This window comes from Lepisma saccharinum, chromosome 1, assembly GCF_977018435.1.
Source record: "Lepisma saccharinum chromosome 1, izLepSacc3.1, whole genome shotgun sequence".
Classification (NCBI taxonomy): Eukaryota; Metazoa; Arthropoda; class Insecta; order Zygentoma; family Lepismatidae; genus Lepisma; species Lepisma saccharinum.
Window position 1 is genome coordinate 77,437,055 of NC_139229.1, and position 26,902 is coordinate 77,463,956.

At 40.2% G+C, this 26,902-nt stretch overlaps 1 protein-coding gene across 1 annotated transcript in view; it reads left to right on the forward strand.

Annotated features, from left to right (window-relative positions):
• Positions 1 to 587: 587 nt before the first annotated feature.
• Positions 588 to 26,902, forward strand: part of LOC145996780 (uncharacterized) — an 892,808-nt gene continuing 866,493 nt past the window's right edge. Inside the window, exon 1 of the mRNA XM_083133317.1 lies at positions 588 to 703. The gene's annotated coding sequence lies outside the window, so the exon portion shown is untranslated. The remainder of the gene's footprint in view (positions 704 to 26,902) is intronic.

Sequence of the window (26,902 nt, forward strand, 5' to 3'; positions counted from 1 at the left end):
CGTCACGTGACTTCAAAGGGCGATTCGCAACCGAAACGTCAGAGGCATGGTTGTAGCCGTACAGCAGTTGTGGTGCGACCGTCTAGGAAGTTGCTCGCGCGAAACGGTTACGTCACGGAAAAAGTGAATCTTCTTCTGTTTGTATATCAGTGTTCTTGTGAATGTGCTTTGCTTGTTTCTTTGCCTTTTGATTTTGGTTTTCTAGCTGTTGCTTAAAGCGAGTCCGAAACAATTGGCAAGTGTGCTTTTTTTTTGTTATGGTTTTTTAAAAATTTTGTGTTTGTTTTCTTCAAAAGTGCAAGCTAACAAAACATCGCCGGTTTCTGCTTTCGCTAAATCATTTCCAGTTATTCTTATGTTTTGATATCGTGCCTGAAACAAACCAATAACTGTGTACCCTCCCGCAACTATATTTTTCTTTACAAAGAAGGAAATTGCTAATTTTTTGAACCTGTTCTTTAAAATCCCACAATAGTGCTGGAATATGTAACACATCGTTCAATATTGACCAGCCTGTATTAGTAATTTGTCTACACACAAGTAAACTTAATCACCGGCGGGTAAAACTACACGATACTAAACGTATATTAAACTACCACGTGATTTTGCAAGAATCCCGTCTCTAGTGGTCTGTGTTGCTTTGCGTGTGTGTTTCGTTTGGCAAGCGAATCGAAAGAACTGGATTTGGTCTTCATTTGTTAAGGTAAGTGTCAAAAATATTGCATGTGTATAGAACAGTGTGGATGTCTCGATGTGCGATTACAAATGAATAAATGTACCATCTGTTATAAACAGTCGACAATTGATATTGTAATCGTGATGCCTAACATAGAAAGCTTTAATCATTCACAACCTTTGCTTGCTTTTGCCATTGCATAATACACTCGTCATAATAAAAAAAATGTGATTTGTGATATTTATGGCCGCTTGTGCACACCCACCCCACTTTCAAATTTTTATTTGCAAGTTTGAAGTTATGTTTAAAGTTACAATCAATGTCGATTAGATCATCAGTCAAAGTATACTGATATTGTAAATACAAAAGATAGTCCCTATTAGGAATTTCGTTGTTAGATTTTAAACGTTATGTGATTGCACATAATGGTTGTTTTATAATAGTGGCGTCCCACTAATAGTAGACGTCTCGCTATGAAACTTCCTTTCATTTCAACGTATTCTGATTCTACCACAACAATAGTCCAATATGAACGTACGGTTAAACTCTTTTCTTGGTCACAAATCATCTTCGCGTCGAAGTCATAGTTTGCTTTGCATGCAGGACTGAAATACGAAAAAAAATCATTAAAACCATTAAAGCCGAACATACCATTGACTTGTTCACGTACAACAAGTTCAAATATTTTATCAAATGTGTTTGATGGCGTTCTTTTAGTTTGGATTGAGGATATAGTAACATATTTCCTCCGCAAATTTGGTAGAACAAAACCGACGACCCAGGCCAGGATTTAGAAGAATGGTCCATCTGTTATTACTTGCTATAAAAATTGCAACTGAAATTCCATGTTGACGATTAATCTCGGGCTTCGACATGTATAAATTCGGACCTAAGAAGGTCAAATTGTTTCGTTGAACAGATCGTGAACAAATTGTTTAAAAACTGTTCGCCGTGTTTATATTATTTGCTCTGTAGGGTCTCAATGTTTTCACCGGAAAAAATACAAGTTATGAATATAGTGAGTTCATGATTAGACAAAGCATAATTATTAAGGTTTATTGAGAGATGTGTCTAATACTATTTTTTGAGGATTGGCAATTATGTCTGGTACAGAGGCGCCAACTTAAGGTAAATTTTGAGGAGGCAAGGTAATTTTTTTTGGGGGGGGGGACAAGATCAGCATAAGAAATACTTTAAATATGTAAATATACATAAAATGTGCCCTTCTATTTGAATTTGGGAGGGGCAGAAAGTGCCTTGCCCCGCCAAAGTCTGCGCCTATGATTCGGGTATGATGTGAAAGGCAAACTGCTGACTTCCCTCATACAAGCTCTGATTCACGAAGGACTTTTTAAAAAAGTTATTGCGTAACCAAGTAATGGCAAGTGGCGAAGCGTAGATTTCCTAGCAGGGTAGGCACAAAAGTGTGATATTTTCCATTAGTTGCTTAAATATGTAAAAAGAAAGGGGGGGGGGCTATGTCATGGAGAGTGGTTCAATGTCTCTCCAGGCCGCTTCTTTACTTGCCAGTGGCGTGACGTTCTCGAGCCCTGTTGTCAATTCTTCATCACTTTTATTCTAAATTTATTTTGCAATTGAGGTGAAAAGGGCTAGAAACCCCCTTCCCCCCATAATTTTCGGGTCAGTCTGACGTTTGTGCCGTGAGCAGACGACAGAATTCCGCAATTTCAGCGACTGTCAGTTTGGTACGTTCTACTGCTGCCAACTTATTTTTTTTTAGCAAGACTTCCTCGCACCGAGAAAAACACCATTGTTATCTGTTGTCTAACTAAAGGAATGATTGTAGTTAATTCCAGTCTTGGCTTTCTAGATAAATGAATTTCTAACACCTGTATGTGCAAGTAAACATAATTTAAATTTTGCATATTTTCGTCTCATTTGTTCTGCTCTATGCAAATCGTGACGATGAGAATGTATGGAGAATGAATTAAAGATGATCAGGAAACATTGAAATGGCCACAATTAGGTCACCTGGCTTCGTAACGTGTTAGGATGACCACCACGCGGCTTTCAAGAAATAACATAAGTAAAGGTGACCTCTCTCATTCAGTGTGACTTAGCATCCTAGTTTGTTCTACCCCTTGTGTTAGTAGACACCTTTACGTGATAATAGAACATAGGATCTTTGTTTGGGACCCGGCAACGCGACAGGTTACTATGTAACATATAAACAGGTTATAATAAATGTAGTTGCTTGAGAGAATAGAATCCCAATTTTTAGGCGCAATTTAGCTCTTTTCTGCCAATCCAATGTGACAACACTGGCCTGTTCCGCCAGACCTGAAACAGACATGGCCCGCGCAATAACCCCATAACACAAAACTCTTTGTCCTAAACCCAAAAAAGGCTTCCCTTGTATTGTACTCTCATTGACCGCCCTCTTCTCTTGTTATCCCTTCAGGGTAAGCAAAACTGCCTACCTCTTCGCTTGTGTCGGCTGCATAAAAAAATGTCTGCTTGTAATATTTATTCAACGACAGTGTTAACGCATTAAATAACGTTTCAACAACTTTGAATTTTTTTAAATATTTTGCTGTCACTTGCCACTGCTACTTGCAAAGGAAAATATAGTTGAAAACATTTTAGAAATGATTGTTATAAGAAGGAAACATGAAAGACCAAAAGTGGGTCCTACCTTACCGATGATTACATCTTCACTGAATTAAGAACTCGATTGTTCTTGCATTTCAGTCCGGCACTTCTTGCGTAAATCTGATCGCTGCACAACACACGAATCACAAACAAAGCTCTACCGCCACGAACCTCGCGCTCCGAGCCACTCTCCCTTGTAACGCCCTGAGCAGGGGGCAAGTTATCACAGAGAGCGAACTAACGAGGGAATCTCCGTTCACGATAAAAATGAATTATTCTATTTCCAGTGAAAGTAAAACTACTTTGTAAATATAAGGCGTAGCTAGCATTTTAATTTACATTATTTGGTATGAAGACTTACTTTACACATATAAGTTCTTTAGACTTTCTGTTTACGCTACGGTGTTGGGAGAATTGACAAGACCATCAGCACTCTGACCAGAAAACGAAGTCAGAACTACAGTACTCCGTAATTTTCAATTTCACTTACATTTGTCGATGAAAGGAAGGAAAACCTAAGTTTCGTACAAAATATGGAGAATGTACAATGAAATAGAAATATCTCTGCACGAACACAGACTAATGTTTACAAAAAATGCCGGTACACCACAAATTTCCAACCCTGGCGGAAATGCAGTGTTGCTGATATTCTGTTCGTGCTAGTGGGTAACACCGCGAGGCCGGCCTCAGGAGCACGTTATAAGCATACGTACAGTACTCGTAAGATTAGGCTTCCCGCATATACGACCGTACGACGGAATGTAAAGAGAAGAGGCCCCAGCAAATGTGCCTCACTCCGTGGAAAGTTCGTATACTGGACAGGGTTAGAATTTTTTTGTAATTATCATAAATGAAAATTCCAAACTTTTCCATTGCATTACATGTGTTTTGACAAAATAAGTAAATACACCTTTCAAAGAGTAATGGCGTGGGTAGGCCCGGCCTCCTGGCCTCATAGGACGCTTCGCCACTGGCTAATGACCAATATGTACGAGACCTCATTGATTCGTCGTGTATGGCCAATACAACCCTGTAGCCTGTTTGACCTTGCACTTAGTAAGTCGTTGTTGATTTACAGCTAACTCTTACATATGTGTGTACAGTTCTTCGATAATTAACTTATCTACTAATGGAATCAGTTCCTTGAACATCTGTGATTGTCTTGCTCGAAGATAATTTGATTATAGACTTACAAATGTAACTAATTGTTCGCTAAGTTTTGCATCGACTGTTTTATCCTCGACGCCAAACCATTAGCTACTATTGCAATTATAGTTATTGCTTGATTTGTGTTCGTATTAGTACTCAAGCAAATGTTTACAAACGTTGCCGAGTTGAAAAATAATGGACATATGATACATAACGACACATTTAATTTGGTTTTAACAGAACTCCAATTTGACACTGGTACACAACTCTTCGTTCAGAAGTCATGTTGTCGCTAAATGTTTATACACAGAAACTTCCTTTCGTCGATTTTGATCATTCCCCACCCCCAAATGATAGCAATTAGTGATAAAAATTAAAGTAAAGCCTGGTCGAACCGTGTATGTTTTATACATTGCGCCGTTTTAATTCATATTGAATTTCCTGGTGGTTTATTCAGTTTAGTTGAGTTGTATTGTATTACCATATCAATGTTGTCCACAGATGGGACAGAAATAACAATTTAATTGCATCGGTATACCGCTACAGATGCAGGATACCACCGTAACTCGAAACAACAGCCTTTTGATCTTCATTAAATATCTATTAATCAGAAATTAATCAGAAATTAACAGCAGTTAACCACGGAACAGATGTACGGTATCGCATGCATTGATATTATACCGTCGCCTTTATTTTGCTGTGCTAACCCGTTTTTGTTGGCCAAATACGAAATTCGTGAATATGGAAACTCCAATTAATGGTGCAGGAAATGTAAAGTTGGTACATTTCTCAACTCTGTACACTTTTTAAAAGTGTAACTCACATGTTACTTGTTATGGTAGGTTAGCGCGGTATAATCGATATTTAGCCTACTGTCGCATCCGTGGCACGTTATTATATTTTTAACATTACAGTAAACATGTTTTTTTTTCAGCAGGTAGTAGGAACTATCAAAGAGACGCATATTAGATTTTAAAACTTTGAACACATTTGTGACAAAACTATTGTATCATCTCTATGTGGCAGAAGTGAATGCGGAGTAAACAACGACGCGTTCATAATCAAAGAGGAACTCAACAATAGTTTTAATATCAGATAAATTATATCTGGGACAGCAACAGTGGCAATGCGAGTGTTTTCACTGTTACGTGACTAACAGTGCTCTGTTTTACACGACACACCTTAGTGGCTTAGTGCCTTCAGTGTGAACATGATATCTACTTAAAACGTATAGACTTTTTTAGATTTTTTGTAAGCTTTTTATGATTTGCTGAGGACGCCCCGAACACAGAGTACGGACATGGTGATGTTTATATTCACACATACTCGCGTGTACTTCCATATATTTAATTCAATTTTCATGCTAGTAGTGATAATTTCTACCACACTACCGTTGTTTTCACACTAAAATTCCACTACGATGAACCCGCATCGACGACCGAACAGGTTGAGTGTTCGACTCACAATCTTGTTCTGGCGTTCAAATCTCGGCATGGGCATGGTTTTCCTTGCCGGTGTCCCTTCATCAAATTCACCATATCATCGCTCATCCTCACCGTCGCGATAAGCCAAAAGTGATATAAAAGCGACGCTAAGTAACAAGAATACAAATACATGCAGTATATTTTTTCTTTATACGCAGTAGCGGGGGCGAGGGGGGCAGTTACCCCCCATTTCCCACAACTTTGGCTCCCGCACTATGCTAAACCGTATCCACCAAGGGAAAGTAAACTCTCTATTCCTCCCCAGTTTTGGAACCCAATCGCCGCCACTGTTTAGGCAGAATGGTTGAAATTCAAACTATGCAAGCAGGTCTCTGGATACATTTGCGAATTATAAACCGTGCAAACCGTGCATGAGTTTCCATTTTGTGCAACTAATGAACTGCAATGCTTCAACTTCACGTGCTATGCATTGTGCATAGTTAAACAGAGCTTGTCATAGATCGTTACCAACTTCCCAGCGACAAACGCCATGCTCCAAACCTGTGGTTGTAATCTTCTGTAAATGCGCCGTAGGATTAACCAGACGCTCGTTTGCAGTGACCTTTGCTTATGGATGCGGCACATTCCCCACTCCTACGTAAAGAGCTTGTCAAAATGTTATTTTGCGAAACAGCTTATATTGAGGACCTAGTCCGTGGCTTATTTTAAATTTGAAATCTTTAAAATCCATTTCAACTAATGAGATCTCACAGTTTAACAAAATATTTGATTTTCTATTTGATTGACTGGTTTGGTTTATTTTACTTCGCATTTCTGGCTTATCGCGAAGATGAAAATGAGTGATGACATCATCAAATTGATGACAAATTGACACAATCAACACCCATACCAAGGCGGGGATTCGAACCCGTTTTTCTTTCTGTTTGTCTGTTGTTAGACAATATGTAATTAGTTTTTTTGAAAAGTACACGTAGAAAGAATTTTGATCATAACGGGTTAAGAAAACAGTGTCATATTAATGGAATGTATGATGTATACAAAACCTGCAGGCCGATCTCCGGAGCAAAGTGTTTAACACGGCACGCTACAACCCCACGGTCCTGGGGTCGAATCCCGCCATGGGTGTTCTTTTATAAGTGTCCCTTAATCAGTTTCGCCGATCCCCGTGGCGGAGTGGTTAGCACATCGCGCTACGACACCAGAGGTCCCTGATTGAATCCCGGCCTGGGCATGGATGTTTGCGAGTGCCCATTCATCATATCATCACTCATCCCCATCTTCGCAAATTAGCCAAAAGTGGCACAAAAAGCAAAGTAAAGTAATGCAGATCAATCAAACCACCAGTTTCATCATACCAATCATTCTCATCGTCGCGGTTAGACAAAAGTGGAAGAAAAGCGACGTAAAATAACCAAATCAATCAATAATCAACCTAAACCTGTATCTTGAAAGTCCCCCGAGCATGCAAACCAAGGGAGAATGATTTTGAACAATAATTTATTTTTATTTCCTCGAAATGACTATATGCAATTATGAATAAATTTGAACAAAGAAGTGATGTAAAAATCATACCGTAAATAATGAAGCCTTAGAACCTAGACAAATTAATATTTGTAACGATTAAATAGTTATGTATGTTTTAGATTAAGTTGGAACTTTGCCTTTCTTGGACAGATAAATTTCACAATTTCTCGTATTTTTTGCAACGAGTTCATAGATTCAGAGTTTTGCCCAACATTACCGTTTTTGTCGCTTCACAGGGATCGTTGGACGGTGGTGTCGCATTCCAGATCCACTTTCGAACCATAAACTCAGTCCCGGTTAGCCTGTCTTTGCCTGAAATAGCCTTGGAATCAATCTTTTGCCGCGCATCTGCAGTTATGAAGGGCAAATCAAAGCGTTTATTGATTCTTTTAATGTCTCGAAGGAATTTTCTTCGATATTTGGGGCGACAATAAAATCATTTCAATAATGAGGGAAATCTTCTTGTCATGCACCGGACTGTACAGTTTATCTTCCTTTTTTCCTACCTTAAAACGATGATTCATCATCAAGTCGCCACAGTGTTTTGTTTGCTGAGCTCTCCTTGCGCAACAATTTAGCGTGGGGCCTACATACACATCGGAAAAGCAGTGTGCAAGCAGAATTGTTTACTTACCTGCTTCAATATTCACTTTCTCTGCGTGATCGAGTGGTATAGTAGGGGGAACGACCCCCCCCTACTTCCCTCTCGACCCTGTTACACAAGCCAAGTTATGGGTAAACACTCCTTTTTATTTATAGATGACAGGTTCGCCATTTCAATTAGATCAATGATACTGTTTTTGTAGATCCCGTACGTAATACTGGCCAGCTCTGGAACTCTGGCGACTTTTCTTTGCGTTATCACGTTTCAGCAGCATTCTTTTGTTTTTTTAGCTGTGACGTAAGGTGGGAGATGCACGAGGCGTATATCTCTGCCGTCTCCTATTCGAACCCAATTCAACATTTGGCATTTTCAGTTCATAGTCCCGTTTCCTGAGGGGGGACGGGGGCAAACGCTGTTACCTTAATTACAAAATAAGTTTCTGGGCGGTTGTTCCGATGGATTAATTAGTGAAGTGGGCTAATTAATTAAATTTCGTTACCTAGCCAGCGCAATTATTCAGATGCATTTTCTTGTAAACACAACCTGGAGAGGGGAGGGGGGGTCGTAAAGTTGGCTATAGGAAGCCCAAGGGTAAGTGACCCGCGTGCACGTAGGATGGATTAGGTGAAAGTTATAGCGTAACGCAAACCATGACTCCTGTGTGTAATTTGAATGGAAGTGCACGGTGCTAATTGAGAAATTGTGATGGTTTGCTCCAGTTCGGCAACAATGATCTTTTATACCACCCTGGAACGTCACTTGAGTCAATTGCAGTCTTCGCCTTACCAAGGTTCTGGTTTGGAGACGCCCATCGTGGCAATGATCCATATCGCGATTAACGAAAATAGGTGGCGGACCTCCGAGGCGGAGTGGGTAGCACAGCGAGCTACGACGCCAAGAGTCAGGATTTCGATTGATTTAGTTTGATTTAGTTTATTTTACTTCGCGTTTTGTGCCTCTTGGCTAATTTGCGAAGATGGGGATGAGTGATGAAATGATTAAATTGATGAATGGACATTCACAAACAACCAAGCCCGACCGGGATTCGAACCCGGGACCTCACGATTTCGAATTTCGGCCTGTGTTATTTGTGAGAGTCTCTTTATCAATTTCATCATCACAATCCATCTTCATCGTTGCGATTAGCCAAACGTGGCAGAATAGCGACGCTAAATAACAAATGAAATTCAACAAACCAAAATAGGTAATTAGTAGGGGCATGCATATTTCGCTTATGACGAAAAAACGAAATTTGAAAAAACACATTGTAGTGTTAATTTTTTATGTTTTTGAAAGGTGTGAGATGCATTTTGTGACCATATTTTGTCACGAAATAATGCGAAATGAACTGCAAAAAGCGAAATTAACTCTTAAACACGAAATTCAGGGTTTATTCACCGACGCGACACCTTCTGAGGTCTGAATTATCCTGAGAGTTATGCAATTCCCGGAAAATTGATTAATTCTGCTGTTAATATTGGAGAAGCAAAAATGGACTACTTTACACAGAAATAAACTTAATAGTCTGATAACTACATAAATGTGCTATTAGAAGTGAAATGTTAATTCTGTGGAATAAATGTAGTTTTTAAATCAAATTTAGGATTATATTCACAATTTTAAAACCAATATGTCTTTTTATATACCACCGAAATTTTATTTTATTTACCGCTTTTGAACCCAAAATTGACTCAGTTTTTGTACCGAAATTTTGCTTTTTTATTTACCAAAAATATGTGCCTCTAGTAATTAGTGGTGTTAAATTAAAAGAAATCCAATGCTGTTTGCTGTGGTCTGCAACAAGGCAGGATTTTTTCTCAGTGGGGAAAACGTGGAGTGATGCTTTTCCCCGGTTAATAGAATTCTTATAAAGCATCTTCCTTTCACGGCAACCCTCGTCCACATTTTCACTTTACAATTTCATCCTTTGAATTGTATGAAGTCTTTCCAGACATCTCAGGGCAGGGCGAGGGGGCAAGTGCCCCTACTGGCCTCCCTCTGCGAACGGTCATGATCAGCACAACGCCCTACGAATCTTGGATAAGGAACGGATATCATTGGGTTTGTCTCATCATTCATCATCGCTGCGTTTTCTAAAGAGGTTGAAACATGAAAACTATAACGGTTATCTATAGCAGTTAGTTCTAATGGTTAGGTTAGGGGTGTATTCCCTGGACGAGCAGGTAACTTGGCAGTTTCGTTCAAATGCTCAATTCGATATCAGCCTAATCTCCATTTCAAAATGCCTGTCAAGTTCTCGCGTAATTGAATGGTTAGCGCTCTTGCCTTTGGTGCGAGCGGTCCCTTGTTCCATCCCGGTCGGAGTTCATTGTTGACCTAGCTTAGTGAGGACAATAGGAAACACACTTGAAAACAGTAGCAGGTTCCGATCGCGAAGGTCAGGAAACAGCGACGATGGGACTCGATGCGATGGCCATGCGTTACCCAGCGCAAAGCTGCTTGGTGGGTCTTGGTTTTCAAAGGGCTGTTGGACAGCGGAGTTTTCAGCTTCTCTGTTTCAAAAGTTTGGAATTTGTTTGAAGTTTACTTTCTAGCCAAAGAGGCCAGTCTGGACTGAATTTAAGTTTAAAGTGGGATGCGAACCACTGTACAGTGTGCCTCCACTTAACCGGGACGCGTAATTTGCTTTTAGACATTCGTTTGGCAACTAGCACGAAGCAGTCAATTTGTAGTAATGTTTTCTTTCGTTGATTGATTGATTTGGTTTACTGCGCTTGGCTGCCACTTGGCTGCTAATCACGAAGAGTGATGATAGGATGAAAGGACACTCACAAAGAACACCAATGTTCATGCCAGTATTCGAACCCGGGACCCCTGGCGTAGTAGCGCGATGTGCTAACCACTCCGCTACGGAGACCGGCTAATATTTTATTTTGAAAATTAACATCATTTGTTAATAGATGGCAATGTAAGGCCATATTTATTATGTGTTTTCAAGGAGCATGACACCTTACGTAAATAAGAATTGGGAGCACATACGTAATGCAATAGAATCAGCAGCTAAAGAAACTATAGGATACCATAAACCAAGAAAAAGTAAGCCATGGTTTGATAATGAATGTCATAATCTAATAGAAATAAGAAATCAGGCTAGACTTAGGTGGTTAAATAACTCTGATGATACAAATCTAAGCAATTATAATAGAATAAAGCGAGAAGTTAACCGCACGTTTAGAAGTAAAAAAAGAGAATACTTGAAAAGCAAAATTAACGAAATTGAAACAAACAGCAAAAATAAAAATATCAGAGATTTATATAAAGGTGTAAATGAATTTAGAAAGGGGTGGCAACCTAAAGTAAACTTGATAAAAGATAAAGACGGTGATTTTCTAGCTGACCCAAGCGATATTCTAAACAGATGGAAGAACTACTTTAATGACCTTTTAAATGTCCATGTAGGAGATAAATCAGAAGTAAATGAAATACACACAACAGAACCTTTAGTTCCAGAACCTAACTTGACTGAAGTTAAAGATGCTATTAAAAGGCTTAAGAATAACAAAGCACCTGGCATTGATTTAATACCAGCTGAGTTAATTAAATATGGTGGAAATTCATTAATATGTCAAATTCATAAATTAATTTGTTTAATATGGAATAAAGAAGAAATCCCTCAACAGTGGAAAGAATCCATAATTGTTCCTGTGTTTAAAAAAGGTGATAAAATGAACTGCAATAATTACCGTGGCATTTCTCTACTCTCAACAACATACAAAATATTGTCTAACATTCTTTTAACAAGACTAACCCCATATGCTAATGAAATTATAGGTGATTATCAATGTGGATTTAAACGTAACAGATCAACTACAGATCAAATTTTTCACATCAGACAGACACTTGAAAAAAAGTGGGAATATAATCAAAATGTCCATCAACTATTCATTGATTTCAAAAAAGCATATGATTCGGTCAAAAGAGATAAATTATATAATATATTAGTAGAGTTTGGAATACCTAAGAAGCTTGTTAGTATGATAAAAATATGCACCAGTGAAACAGAAAGTAAAATTCGTGTGGGTAATAATATGTCTGACAAATTTATAATTCATGATGGGTTAAAACAAGGAGATGCATTATCTCCATTGCTCTTTAATTTTGCCTTAGAATATGCTGTAAGGAAGGTAAAAGAAACTAAAGAAGGACTAAAATTAAATGGTGTGACTCAGTTGTTAGCATATGCAGATGATGTAGACTTACTGGGGGATGATATAAATACGATTAAGAATAATGCTAAAATATTTTTCAAAACTGCTAAAGAGATAGGTTTGAAAGTTAACAAAGAGAAAACTAAATATATGCTTACAGGCCGAAACCAAGTGTTAGGTAATAATCAAAATCTAATTATTGATAACAACTCGTTTGAAACAGTTTCCAAATTCAAATACTTAGGAGTAATATTAACAAATGAAAATTATATTAAAGAGGAAATAAAAAGTAGGCTTAATTCAGGAAATGCATGTTACTTCTCTCTTCATAAACTTTTGTCTTCTCGTTTAATATCTAAGAAACTAAAAGTTAAAATATACAAAACAGTAATTTTGCCTGTAGTATTATATGGGTGTGAAACTTGGTCCCTTACATTGAAAGAGGAACATAAATTGAGAGTATTTGAAAATAAGATCCTTAGGAAAATATTTGGACCTAAAAGGGATGAGGAGACAGGTGAGTGGAGAAGGTTACATAATTTAGAACTGCATAATTTGTATTCATGTCCAGATATTATTAGAATAATTAAATCAAGAAGGCTTAGGTGGGCAGGCCATGTGGCACGAATGGGAGAGGAAAGAGGAGTTTACAGGATTCTTGTTGGGAAACCTGATGGTAAGAGACCTGTAGGAAGGCCAAGACGAAGATGGAGGGACAACGTTGAAATGGACCTAAAGGAAATCGGTAGGGATGGAAAAGAGTATATAGATCTTGCTCAAGATAGGGAAAGATGGAAGGCCTGTGTTGCTGCAACCATGAACCTTCGGGTTTAAGAAGGCTAGAGAGTTAGTTAGTTAGTTAGTTATGACACCTTAACATAAATTTACTAATCTATGCAGGTTTTCGCGTATTTATTAATTTATAAGAGAATTAATTGTAATTTTTTCCTGTCATTGAATTCTCTTGTTATTTTACAATAATTATCTAATCTGTTCTATGTGGAATTTTGTAACAAATATTTATCTTGTGAAGCTATTGGAATCGTCAATCTTACCTCAGATCCAGATAATAATTCAATGTATTTTCGGTTGCAAAATTAATGTTTTGATTGAAATAGTGCACTCACGACTCGTTGATAATGAATTGACAATCTTAATCACTACCATTCCATGTCTGAATAAGTGTCATAGTAAAGCGACTAACGAAGTCTGGAAGTAGATAGGACTTTGGTAGAGTAAGTCTCGATCTCGTCCCGTTTTTACGAACTTCAGTCTCGTTCTCGTCTCAGTTTGTGAATAGTGTCCTCAAGACTAGACTGGTACTTGTCCTATCTAGAAGATGCATCATGCACAGTGAGAACCAAACTGTGCACACTCGCCGCCATCTTGAAATCCGACGCCATGTTGAAATTTTTCCATCGATATCTTCAAAACTCTGTATCTCGAGAACCAGTGGACCGATTTAAACGGTTTTTGATTTGAAGTGAAGCTAAAAGAGTAAACATTTCTATAGATGCATGAAATTTAATAAATTATAAGAACTTGGAGATCAGTCGTGGATTTCTGAATCCAAGAACAAAATTAGAGAAATTTTAATTGCATCGTGGAACGATTTTCCCCTTACCAGACCGTACTTCAGTACAAGATCTGAAACACGCAAGGTCCAATAATCATCCATACATAATTGAGAATGACTTTAGTACCAAGTTCTTAACGATGGCCATAAAAAGACCCACTGCGGTCTTTATTCCTCAACACTCGTTAGAGTGTAAAGAATTGTGTCGTTTGTATTCGAGAGTGATTTTTACCCATTCAGACCGCCTGGACCTTCATTCTTAATCTTCCGTCGATCGCGTTTCAGACAGACTTTCCGTGTCCTATCAGCCGTGCAGGCAGTACCAACGTTCGTGCAATCTCCATCACGAAATCAACTAGATGTAAGTAGTGCTTTTTTTATTCTCCTGTACCCCTTTGCTTCGCATCGCTCCGCCTCTATCATGCTGTCTTTCTCTTTTCGGTAAGAATTCATTAGTGTGATGTATCGTTGTCGACTTGAGACCGCTTAATTTGCATCCAGATAATGACCGATAACCTTACAGATTGCCCTGTAGATGTGGCCAAACCGTCGGAGTGTAATATAACGGACAACTTACACACACACACACATGAGTTGATTACTATCACTCCACGTAGTACAACCTGCAGTCTTGCAGGCCAACGAGGTTCTGGCGCCTGAACCCACGGCTAGTGTTTGTCTCTTCATCCATCTCACTTCATCGACGCGATTAGTCGAAATCGGAAGAAATGCGACGTTAAACTAAACTAATCATGAGTTGATTACTAGTGTTGGGCGATGTATCGCGATATTGAAAAGATATCGTCCAGGCGATATCAACTAGACGATATATCGTCACGATATTTTGGCTTGGACTGTACATCCTGTAGTCAGGCTCATGAACCATGCTTGTGCTCAAGTTCACTCCTGACCGTTATGTGTTGAGCTGTGAAAGAGCAAGCGTGTATCATCTTGTGCTGAGCATGGAGTGGGACGAATATGAAAACAGAGTAGCCGTATTTGCTCTGCATATGGTTGAGAAGTCGCTCACTGAGATTTTCCAGCCCCTAAAAATCGCCAAGATCAGCAAAGGTTATCAGACAATCCAGAGATTCGCTGAGACTTGTAGCATGAATCATCGCCCAAGAGTTGGTCGACTTCTCATCGTATGAACAACGGCGGCTGTTAAAGCAGTGGCGAGTGCATCCGCCGAAATCCCATCCGGAAGCAAGTGATAATGGCACAGGAGCTGAACATTTCACAACAATCAATGTTCAGGGTACTTAATGAAGACCTTGGAATTGGAGCTTACCGGTGGAGTGCTGGAAATTTCCTGACGACACAAGTGAAGAAGCAGAGGAGACTGAAATCGAGACGGCTCCTGCAGCGGTACGTTGCCAATGTGCATTGCAGGATTATCTTCACTGATAAGAATTTGTTCACCACTGAATAAAGTTTTAACCGCCAAAATGAAAGGGCGTATGCTTCAAACTCTCGAGAAGTTTGTGAGAGAGTTCCCAAAACTCAGGGATGTCACCAGCCCTCCTCAGTCATGGTTTGGTTGGGGGTGAGCTACGAGAGTTCCACCAGGCCTCATTTTTGAGAAGAGGGCCGAGCGAAAGTGTATGTGGAAAGTGTCCTGGACCCTCTCGTAACGCTGAACCAAACAAAGTTTCGCAGTGAATGTTCAAGAAATATTCTGCCCCAGCTCATAAGGCAAGGATGACGCGACGGTGACTGGAGAACAGTGTACTCGATTTCATCTCCACTTTTGATTGGCCATCTGATAGCCATGATCTCAGTACCTTGGACTACAAACTGTGCCCAGAGCTAGGGGGGACTGTCTGCAAGAAGAGGCACCCTATAATTGAAAGTTAAAATCGCTCCTTAATAGCAGTAGACTTTCCCATCAAGACCATCCGTACTGCAATAGATGACTGGCCAGGGAGACTTCGAGCCTGTGTGACGGCAAAAAGTGTACATTTTGTAAACTGATTGGTGCTATTTGTGTGTAACATATGTAAGTGTAACATACTAAAAGAACATTTAAAAATCTGAAACCATATTCAATTTATTCACAAAATAGTGTGTAACAGTATTTATGGCCAGACTAGGTATATCGTGTCGGCGATATATCGTCACGCTATTTGTCGATATATATATTGTCGGCGATATATCGTCACGATATTTTGGCGTTATATATCGTGTCGGCGATATATCATCACGATATTTTGGCGATATATATCGTCACGATATTTGGCGATATACATCCTGGAGACAATATATCGCCGATATCACGATATGGAACGAATATCGTATCGTTTGTGACGATATATCGCGATATCAAATTTCCGATATCGTCCATCCCTATTGATTACTAGTAAAAAGTGTTACATTCTCGATTACTACCATGCGTATACAGGGTGATTCAAAAGTCCCTTAACACCCCCTATAAAATGTAAAGGAGTTAGGCTGGGTACAAATGGTCATGGCAGATTAGGCCTAGAGGGAACCTATTTGTGTTTTTCAAGTGAACGTCGGCCGCCATATTGAATTCAACTCAATTTTATTTTAAATGGGAAGGGGGTTATGTGATGTATCAAATTAGGCTAGAATAGTTTTACTAGTTTCAAAGCTCGGTCTAGATGTCGACCGTTATAAATTTCTCAACGCTGAAGAACAAAAATGCTAAAAGATCCTGGACATCGCTGTTGATGGTCGTCACTATTACGTTCTCCATTCATGCAGTCGCTCCTTTTCGTGGACCTCTGCGACTGGGGGGATGCGAAGCGACAGGAAATCTCCCATGCAGCGTGGAAACTCGTCGCGAAAGTTTGGATAGCTGGGAGAACGCCGTAACACACATTAACCTTGCACCGCGCTTGTCGTATCTCGAGCACGAACCACTGACATCGGGCTCCCTCCACGTCTTTTTCTTCCTCTCTCTCTCTCTCCCTCCCATTTCTCGTGGTCTACCCACCCACCATCTCGGTTCTACAAATTTTCTGCTTTGCTCTAGCAGAAACGCACCTGCCGTGCTTCTAGTGTTGGCAACTGTGCACGGCGTTCACCAGAAACTTGTAGTCTCGCTCACGTTTACTAAACTAAATTAAACTCCATATGGCAAGAGCCCTTTGAGGACTGCCAAGCGTCTTTTTCATTGCCTGAGTGTGGTCAGCGCATCGAGTCCCATCGCCGCTGTTGTCTAGCTTTTGAGACTGGAGCCCGCTACTTCTTTTCGACGCTGGCTCAAAACCGAAGAATTTGGGGCTCCCACCGGGAATCGAACCCGCGGCCGTTCACACTAAAGGCGTGAGCCCTAACCATTTGGCTACACTGGAGCCCATTCACATTTTTAACTTCTGTAAAAGAAATGTACGACATAATGAATCTCACATTCAGAGGGATAAAAACAGTATTATAAAGCATTGAAACTTTCCATAACCCCTCATGTAATTCCCGTGTTAGATTAATTTATTAAACATGTGTGTATTTCCCGTTTGGTCAGCCTAGAGGGCATTGACTTGCCCAGGATGGTGGTGGGGGTCATAACACCCTCTTTGGTCCAGTATGGGTCCAGTAAGAAAGAACGTCAAATGCAGGAAAAGATGGCAATATGAGTATTGACTACTAAAGCAAGTGGTAACTTCGTCGCCTTGTAATCTAGGAGTCTCGGGTTCAGTACCTGGTGGTTCGGATCCCACTTTAAACTGTAGGTTCAGTCCCGATCAGCTTTACTGTGCATAAAATAGACTTAAAACACCAACTCAATCAATCAAGTTATACGTGTCGCTTTTGCAGTCACGAACACTTCTGTCTTGTAAAGATACCATTGGTATTATTAAAACCTAGAAGTGTACCTAGGTATATGACTGTAGCTTCGGTCTGAAAGCTCCCTTAGTGCTAAGTCAGCCAAGATTTTAATTTCAATGAATCAACAAACATATCACGATTATACTTTCCCTGAAAATTTGGGTATCGATTGACGAGATGAAATGTTATCTGTAAAGAATGATGAAGACTCTTTCAGCAAGCCTTTCAGGCTCAATAGAATTACATGTTATTTTATCTTTATTATTATTGTAAGTGTTAAACGGCTGAAATCGAGATTTAGCCATTTCCGATGAGCGTCGTAATCATTTCATAAAGTAAACTGTTCTTTATTTTATTCCCCTGGCAATACACGAGGCCTTTCAGTAACCTTTCTGTCATTGGATATTGATGATCTTTCGTTTGAATATTACTCGGATTATAGATCGAAATTGAAGGGTGATCTCGACCAGTTCGATTCTCGATAGCGAGTCATTGTCGTGAGTCGCACTGGTAGATTGTAACAAAGTGCAGTGGTGCCACCTGTTGTTCCAGTCTCAATTAATATATCAGACTTCCCCGATGACGCAGTGGTTACGTTGTCGACTTGTAATCAAGAGGGCCCATGTTCGATACCCGGTCGTGGCATATAGTAGTTCGGGTCTCACTCTAAGCTTTAGGTCCAGTCCCATTTAGCCTATATGTGCATGAAGTGGACTGAAAACATATGTTTGCAAGTAATGTATGTGTAAAAGAGATGCGTGGAAATTTCAGTATTGACAATGTTAAAGAGAAAGTTAAGGGCGATTTTCTTTCCTGAGAATAAAGTATATTGGAATGAGCTTAAAATTTTGGAAAAAATATTTAAGGACGAATGATAAAGGCATGTGTGTGTGCGTTTCTGTGCGTGTGAGAGAGTGAGCGTAAACCATCGCACATTAAATGGCCGATTAACTATCTCTTCGCCGAATGATCGGGGTTCGAATCCCAGTCTGAGCTTGAGTTATATTTTGAAGCATCTCTTCGTCACTTTAATATAATAATTATTCAGCTTCATAGTCGCGATTAGCCGGAAGAGGGGTAAAGTAGGAGAAATTCAATTTTTTTGAACATCTTGTTTTGTATATGTGTGTACGAGTTTTTCTTTTATTTTTTTCGTTTCATGTGTTTTTGTTCCCACATACCCTCAGCTAATAATTATATCCTATACATTGCAACCTCTGATTGATACACTGACTGTGTAGTTTTATTAAAACTGTAGGTCCAGTCCCGATTAGCCTTTCTTTGCATAAAGTGTACTTGAAACATAAAATCGAATCAAATCGTCCCGGTTGTAAGTCGGCCATTTTTACGCATTGATTTCACAACACAAGTGAAGTTTTTTAAAGCGTAAGGTTGGCAACACTTGTCACTTTCCCTGGCCCTCATGGTCCTCATGAAACTTTCACCGGGTCACGCAGCGTGTTGATTGTGCGACCGCTCACGGTAACCGAGAGATCTTGCGGACGAAGCCTCTAAGGGGGACGTCAGCTTCCAAAAGATGTGTGGCCGTTCGCCGAAAATAGTGTAAAGGGGGATCAAACGGTGGAGAAAATTCGAAGCCAATTTCTCTTGTGTTGCGAAACTGAAAAGTATAGTTTAGATGTCCCCCCTTCCTGCCCTACCTAGAAATTTGTTTTTGCAGTGAGGGTGATGAGACAATGTAAAATTCATGATGCCTGGGGCGCGTATTTACAAAACCTACATGGAAATAGCAACTGTCGGCGTGGCTAGTGGAAACAGCCAATAGTAGCACGTATCTTACATGACGCAATTCTTAATCAGTTATGTCGCTGCTAGGTGGACATTGAAGGAAGTTGCACGCATAACATTATTGTTAATAATGTAAATTTCAAATTTTAATTGTACTTGATTAACAACAAATTGTTAGTATTGAAAAACGACCGTTGGAATAAACGGTCTCGGAATGCAAAGTAATTTATTTTTCGAATGCGAGTTGTTCCTGTTTTCATTACCTGGAGTTTTTGATTTGACTAATTATTTAGCGTCGCTTTTCTGCTACTTTTGGCTAATCGCGACAATGCGTGATTGTATGAGAAAATTGATGAAGGGGTACTCACGAAGAACACTCTGGCTCAGGCCGGGATTCGAACCCGGGACGTGCGCTGTACTAAACATTCCACCACGAGGATCTGAGCGGGACCTCCCTGATGGCGCAGTGGTAACGTCCCACCTTGTAATCAAAGTATCCCTGGTTCGATACCCGATGGAGGAAATTAGTGTTTCGGATCCAACTTTAGGGCTAGTCCCGATTAGCCTTAATGTGCATAAAGTGAACTTAAAACACAAAGTCAATTAATCAACACGCATGGTTCAACGCAGAAAAACTGATTTGTTTAAGTAATAAAACACATTTAGCTAAGATTTTCTGCAGCCCCAAATACATTTGGTAATTTTGGCGGAAATAATTTGTATATCTGAACAAATATGCACAATTTCTATAAGAATTTGATACTGCTTGACAGTCATTTGTTTGTGGCCCACATAAACAAATACTTGTGTACCAGAAACTGTTTTGTTTCCTTCATCCCAATAAACTTTTTTTCTCTGTGAATTAGTATCGTCGGTAAAATTCGTATGCCTCAGTTGTGTAACATTATCATGTTACAACTGTTCTCCTCATTGTGCACATTACAACTTTATCATCATGACTGTAGGAATCAAGTCAGGGTTGCCATTTCACGGGAGCTAGTTTGTGCTGGTAACGCTGTCTGGATAATCGCATCGTGGGAGGCTTTCTTCTTTAGTGTTTGCCTTGTGGAGTGATATACCGTCTTGTGGACGGATGTATGCTTCTTTTTCCAAACGTTGTCGTCATGACTGACTTCAACAAGTGCCATTTAACGCTAAACAACCCCTCCCGCCACCCCCAAAACTACTTTTTTCCAATGCGTGTTTTTATAGCAGCGTCAAATTTCAGACCACATGCTACTTTTTGCTTGCTTTTGAACATTTGTTATATCTCACCATTTAGGATAGTTGAGAAAAGTCATTGATATATGCTCGCCAAATGGTATGTTTTGATTTTGGACGAAGCACGTCAAAAGTGGTAACAACTTACATTGGCGTAGCCAGACATGGACGTACGAACTAGGGATGGCCAAACGGATCCAAAAGTTACGGATCCGGATCCGAAAGTTCCGGATCCGAAAATTCGAATGTATTGGAAATGAAAACACACATAAATGTGAGACATTCCATTCCAGGATGAAACCTTTAACACATATAACAAGATAGAAATGTTATACAAAAATTATACAATTGTTCTACAGTTACAGTTTTACAAATTAAAATAAAGCATTATAATATATGCAGTGTTATATAATTACAAAGTGTAAGACTAACAAGGGAGCTTATCTAAGTGTCCCCCTCCGATTTCCATGAAACTTGGCAAATGTCTCGTGGGGCCCAATGGAAGAAATACGTGTTTTTTTTTTTAGCTAAGAAATTGTTTTAGGGGGCAGCCCCCCCTCAAATGTCAAGATGAGGACAAATTGAAGTAAGGATCTGACCCCTGTGTCCCCCTCTGATTTCCATGATACTTGGCAGGTGTGTGTATAAACGGGCCCAAAGGAAGAAATACGTGTTTTTTTGTTTCGGCTAAAAAACTGTTTTAGGGGGCAACCCCCCTCAAGACTCAATATGAGGACAAATTTAAGTGGGCATTTGACCTATGTGTCCCCCTTCGATTTCCATGAAACTTGGTAGATTTATAGAGGGGCCCAAAGGAAGAAATACGTTTTTTTTTTTGTTTCGTCTAAAAATCTGTTCTAGGGGGCAAGACCCGCCTCAAATGTCAAGATGAGGACAAATTGAAGTAAGAATCTGACCCCTGTGTCCCCCTCCGATTTCCATGAAATCATGTATAGAGAGGCCCTATCCCCCTGTTTCTTCCTATGCCATATTTACGTGGTTTCGGGGTCAGATCCCCACTTCAATTTCTCCTCATCTTGACATTTGAGGGGGCCTCTATACACCTGCCAAGTTTCATGGAAATGGGAGGGCGAGACTTAGACCTCCCTTGTAAGTGTATTAATTAATTACAAATCGCAGACGCGCACACACACAGTATATATATATATATATATATGTATATGTAGGTATATTCCATAATTAGCAGGTAACAATATGTTATAAACACATTCTTACTTTCCAAAGAAGCGGATGTGGGATGGCAAAACGGATCCGGATCCGAAAGTACTAGATCCGGGCCATCCCTAGTACGAACGCGGACATTATACGGGTCCACAGTGTAGTTTTTACAGAATCAAATTAGCAATCTTTTTGTGGGGGCGGGGGGTGGATTCTAAAGTGACATCAACATTTGATTCCCTCTTGCTTGCTTTCATATATCTGAAACCATCCATAAATTTTGTATCGTATGCAATAAGACTAAAAACGTTGTCAGGAATTGTTTATAAATGTATAAATGATACACTAAATGCATGTTGCCATTTGCCTACTAATTGGCTAATTTATTTATTTATTAACCAGTCGCCTATAACACATAACCACATTTAGCACATACTATTAAAAAATCGTGAATTTTCTGGTAAGCTATGTATGATTGAGTACGATAAATTCCTGGCAAAAGTAGAGCTTATGAATACAACGGTCACAATCGATTCATTGATTTGGCTTATTTTACTTCTCGCTTTTCTGCCACTTTGGCTAATCGCGAGGAAGAGGAGAGGATGAGTGATCATATGACGAAACTGATGAAGTGGCGTTCACAGAGAACACCCATGCTAAGGCGGGGATTCGAACTCGGGACTGCTGGACTCGTAGCGTACGCTCGGTGCTAACTATTTCTCTACGGAGGTCCGCTAGTCACAATTGATATACGTATCGACATTTGTTCTAAGTCGTTATTTCAACAATATCTTCCCCTGACAATTTCCACACACTGAGCTCCAACCGAAAGAAGCAGACCTCCGTGGCAGAGTGGTTAGTACAGAGCGCTACGAATCCAGGGGTTCCGGGTTCGAATCCCGGCTTGGGTGTTCCCTTTATCAGTTTTATACCCATCCTCATCTTCGCGATTGTAAAATAAACCAAATCAATCCGAATGAAAATCATCGCTATGCCTCTGCAATTTAGCAAACGCCATGATTGGTGTAATAGAACACTAAGATCGCTATGGTTGGTGGTGTTTAGACACCCAAGATGGGCTGAACAATGACAGCTCGATAACACCAACAGAAGTGTTCTGTTACACCAAGTCTGGATATTCGTACTTGTTACTACTTCGCACAACACTTTTTTACTGCATGTAAACTAGAAAATTGTCAATTTTGCAAATGTGCTGTTATCTTGAATGGGTTTGGAAATAAAATACTTTCTATGGCAACAGTACTTCCTGTCATCTTCCCGCAGGGAAGGGAAAACAGTTAAGAATATCTTCGGAGCATATCCAAGAACAGAGATAAGGTCATGGCTTAATCAAAGAATGGGTACAAAGAAAGATAAGATAAGGCGAACCTGAATTATGAGTAAGTGTACCCATCTTTGTTTTCATGTTGTAGAAGAAAATGCTAGTGAAATAGATTCCTGGAATTTTCTCACACAATGCCCACCGGATGTTTTCTGTCATTGAGAACTTGAGAAGATGCACCATTCTGTGCCTTACATTGACTTGGTGATGTTCTGTGGGCAGAGATTCACGTTATGTATGCAAGCTTATTGGAAATTCCTGTATGGTGGAATCGGAAAAGCAGTAAATATACCAAGACGCATATTATATGACAGAAAATACATAAGACACATGTAAGCCTTCATTTTATTTCAGTTGGTGTGATTGTGGTCATTTGTTTGCAAGGGAATTCTTAACAAAAAGTAACTGTGATAGTAACTTAGAGTTACTTTTCAAGAACCAATAACTGTAGCTGGTAAGACAAGACTTGGCAGTATTGTCTCGTTTCGTGTGAAAGGAGGTCTGCCTCGTTCTCGGTCTCGTCTCCATTTGTAAACACCCGTCTCGTTCTCGTTTCGGTCTATTCTAGTCTCCAAATGTAGCTACAACATAAGCAATACATAGAATGTGACACAGCACACACTTTCACAGCGTATAGAAGCTATTAGAAAACTTTTCCGAACAATAAGGGGGGACCCCCTAATGTATCCTAACCTCCACCCGCATACATTCGATGGTATGCGCATGTCCCAGCGCCTCTGTGATAAACTGGGACGTCAGTTGTTCGTTTTACGGTTCCCCCGTTATTGTTACGCTCCATTGCTTTATTCGAAATTTATTATATATATTATAATTACATTGGTATCAGTACAGTACAATGTTAATACATCTATACCTTTCATTTTTACATGAACCTTCCCAGGAATATGTTTAAAATACGATATAAGTATTGTGTGTATGTATGCATTGTTTAACATATACCGGATTTCGGGATCCGAAATCTATAGGGGCTATCCACAAGTAAACAAAAACATATCGAACGGCACAATCGATTGTCGAACTGTAGCACAACAACTTCCGGTTCACGGCGGCCGGGTAATTCAAGCGCGTACTTGTGGCATTTCTTCTCGTTTTGTATACCGGATGAAATGGATCATATAAAAGCACTTGACGTTGAGGAGAATAAGAGATAGTATGATCGAGTGAATAGCAGCAAAATAATTTTGACACCCCCACCTCTTCCTACTTCTATCTATCTTTCTCTTCTTACATTCTCTCTCTCTCTCGATCCTCAAATAGTATAATACATTACAGTTTACGGGCCTCTCCAATGGCGCAGTGGTAGCGTCGTCGCCTTGTAATAAAGGGGTCTCGGGTTCGATACCCTGTGGAGGCACAAGTATTTCGGATCCCACTTTAAACTGTAGGTCCAGTCCCGAGTAGCCTTTCTGTGCATAAAGTGGACTTGAAACACCAACTCAATCAATTACAGTTTACAAAAATCTCGTCAGGTCTAGACAAGTCTTAAAGTGTCTGATCTAGTTATTCCATTCTCGTTATTAGTTCGTATCGTCATGTTTGTCACGTGAATAAAGGTGTGATTTGGGCCTACCAAAGCCGAGAAACGAAATATGAGGACACCTAGCGGGAAAAAGCAGTTGACATCCCAGTTACAATGTATTTCCAGCTTGATATTAAGTTCAGCAGCAAGTACGATATCTAGTTCCGAGAGAGACGAGCTATTGAGGCTGTATGCAACATGTAACTTCTGGCCAGGGTATAAAACCTCCAGCAAGAAGGGTAAAATCTAAAAGAAAAAAAAAGCAAGACAGAATTTTATTATCCCCATTTGAACTCCCCTGGTCTGTCTCTCCTGAACCATGGACGCCAGCGCCTTTACTTTTATTCTTTTGCGTCGCCGCAAGATTTCACGCGAAATATCCGTGCAGGAGAAGGCCAAGAGGGTAGGGTAGCATTTGTAGCGACCGTCCGTAATACACGCTTGAAGGCATCGATCACATGCAGGGGGTTACGAAAAACAATCACGGTCGCTGAGAAGCAGATTGGGCATGAAATAAGGTTGTAGTGCCTCATGCATCCCAGTCAAAACAGTGTTTCCAGCTGTTGAAGGTCAGTGTAGTCAGCGGTACACTTATTTTCGGAACGTTCAGGGTCGCACACTTGGATGTGGAAATGCTCAGTGGTATTTTTTTTTAATGTGCTACTCAACGAGGAGGATGAATGGTGATGAGGTTGTTGAACGTACAATCACAAATGCATTTGGATGACGCAACAGAAGCCCTATGGAGGATTGTACAGGCTGTTGGTCCAGGCGCCAGAGAATTGTTAACCCGTAAAATTCTGCCAAGGGTGTACTACGTGGAAAAGAGATTGATACAGGGGTGTATCCGGAATTTTCCATCAGGGGTAGTGTGTGTTTGTATTTAAGGGGTTGTAAGGGTACATTTTGAGCCGAAGTGCCCAAAAGTTGGGCCATTGTGTTGAGGATATTTTTGGAGTGTTTCGGGGGTGTTGGGGATGTTTGGATAAATGACTTCGATAACAGTTGAGTACCTTCATAGAAGGGTCACCTTTACACCCCTGGTTAGGTCTGCGTTAATCACAGGTAGGGAAATCGGCGCTGGAAGAATACTTGTTCACTTTGTGCACAGATAGACTAATCGAGTCAGGATGTACAGTTTGAAATGGGATCTGGGTACTGTGTGCCTCCATCGGGTATCGAACTCGTGACCCTTTGATTACAAGTGGTGTAGGATTCGAACCAGGGATGTTTCTTTTTGTGCCAAGTATGGAGGAGATCTATGCAGATATAATTTTTCTTACCTTGCATAGTTTTCTCTACCTGTGTAGCTCTACGCGAAGTTGCGTATGTATGATGCTTAGGTGAAATTGATGAAGAGTCTCATAACATTCGTTCCAAAGTCGAGACTCGAACCAGAGACGTTCGGTGAGGTTACAGTGATGTTACATACACTCAGACTGAATATTACGTCTTCCCTCTCGTTTCAAGAAAGACAGTTTACGCTTCTTGATGCACAGGCGCCATCTTGGAGTGAACGGTACTGCCTACGCTTCTTCATTAGTGTTGCCCACGGGACGAGACGGGACAGGCTTTTAAAAATTCGAGACAAGACGAGATTGACCATGTGTCATAAGACAAACGAATATTTTCGAGACGAGACAGCATTTCCACGAGACGAGACAGGCCAAAGTCTCGTCTCGTGGGCAACACTATTCTTCATGCACAGGCGCCATCTTGGAGTGATCGGTACTGCCTCAACGGTGGTCAGTGATGTGACAGTCAGATTTACCGACGTCATTAGTATTATTATTATTATTGTCCATAGCGGTAAAAAATGTGTTGATTCAAAGCGTTGAGAGTTTTAATTTGTAAGAATACATATTTGATTTTTGCCAAGCCGACGGGAGGAACGAGACGTTCGCGTGTCTTAAGGGTGAGCACCTGAAGGGTCACGTTATGCGTCTAAAGCTTAGGAAATTCGACCGTAGTGACAAACATTTAAATATCTCGGTTTCCAGCGGTCAGATTTATGTGAAACTTATACCAGCGCAGCAGCATGTGTGCAAGGACGGATGTGTGAAGTTTCGTCGCGATCAAGCAACAACCAGATCAAATCGGTTGTAATTGATCGGTTTGTGGACACCGGTTGCAATTGAGCTATGGGCGACAGCGAGGCTGAGGCTTAATCCGCAGAAACTCAACTTCGAGCACGGCTCGTCCCAGTTGGGAGACAATAGAGCAAAGTGGAATGACCTCTTCGGAAGCGTCACTTCAACGAACGCCTAGCGTCTTTTTTCAAAATCTAAATAAAACGAAGGACATGGTTTTTCGATACACAGTC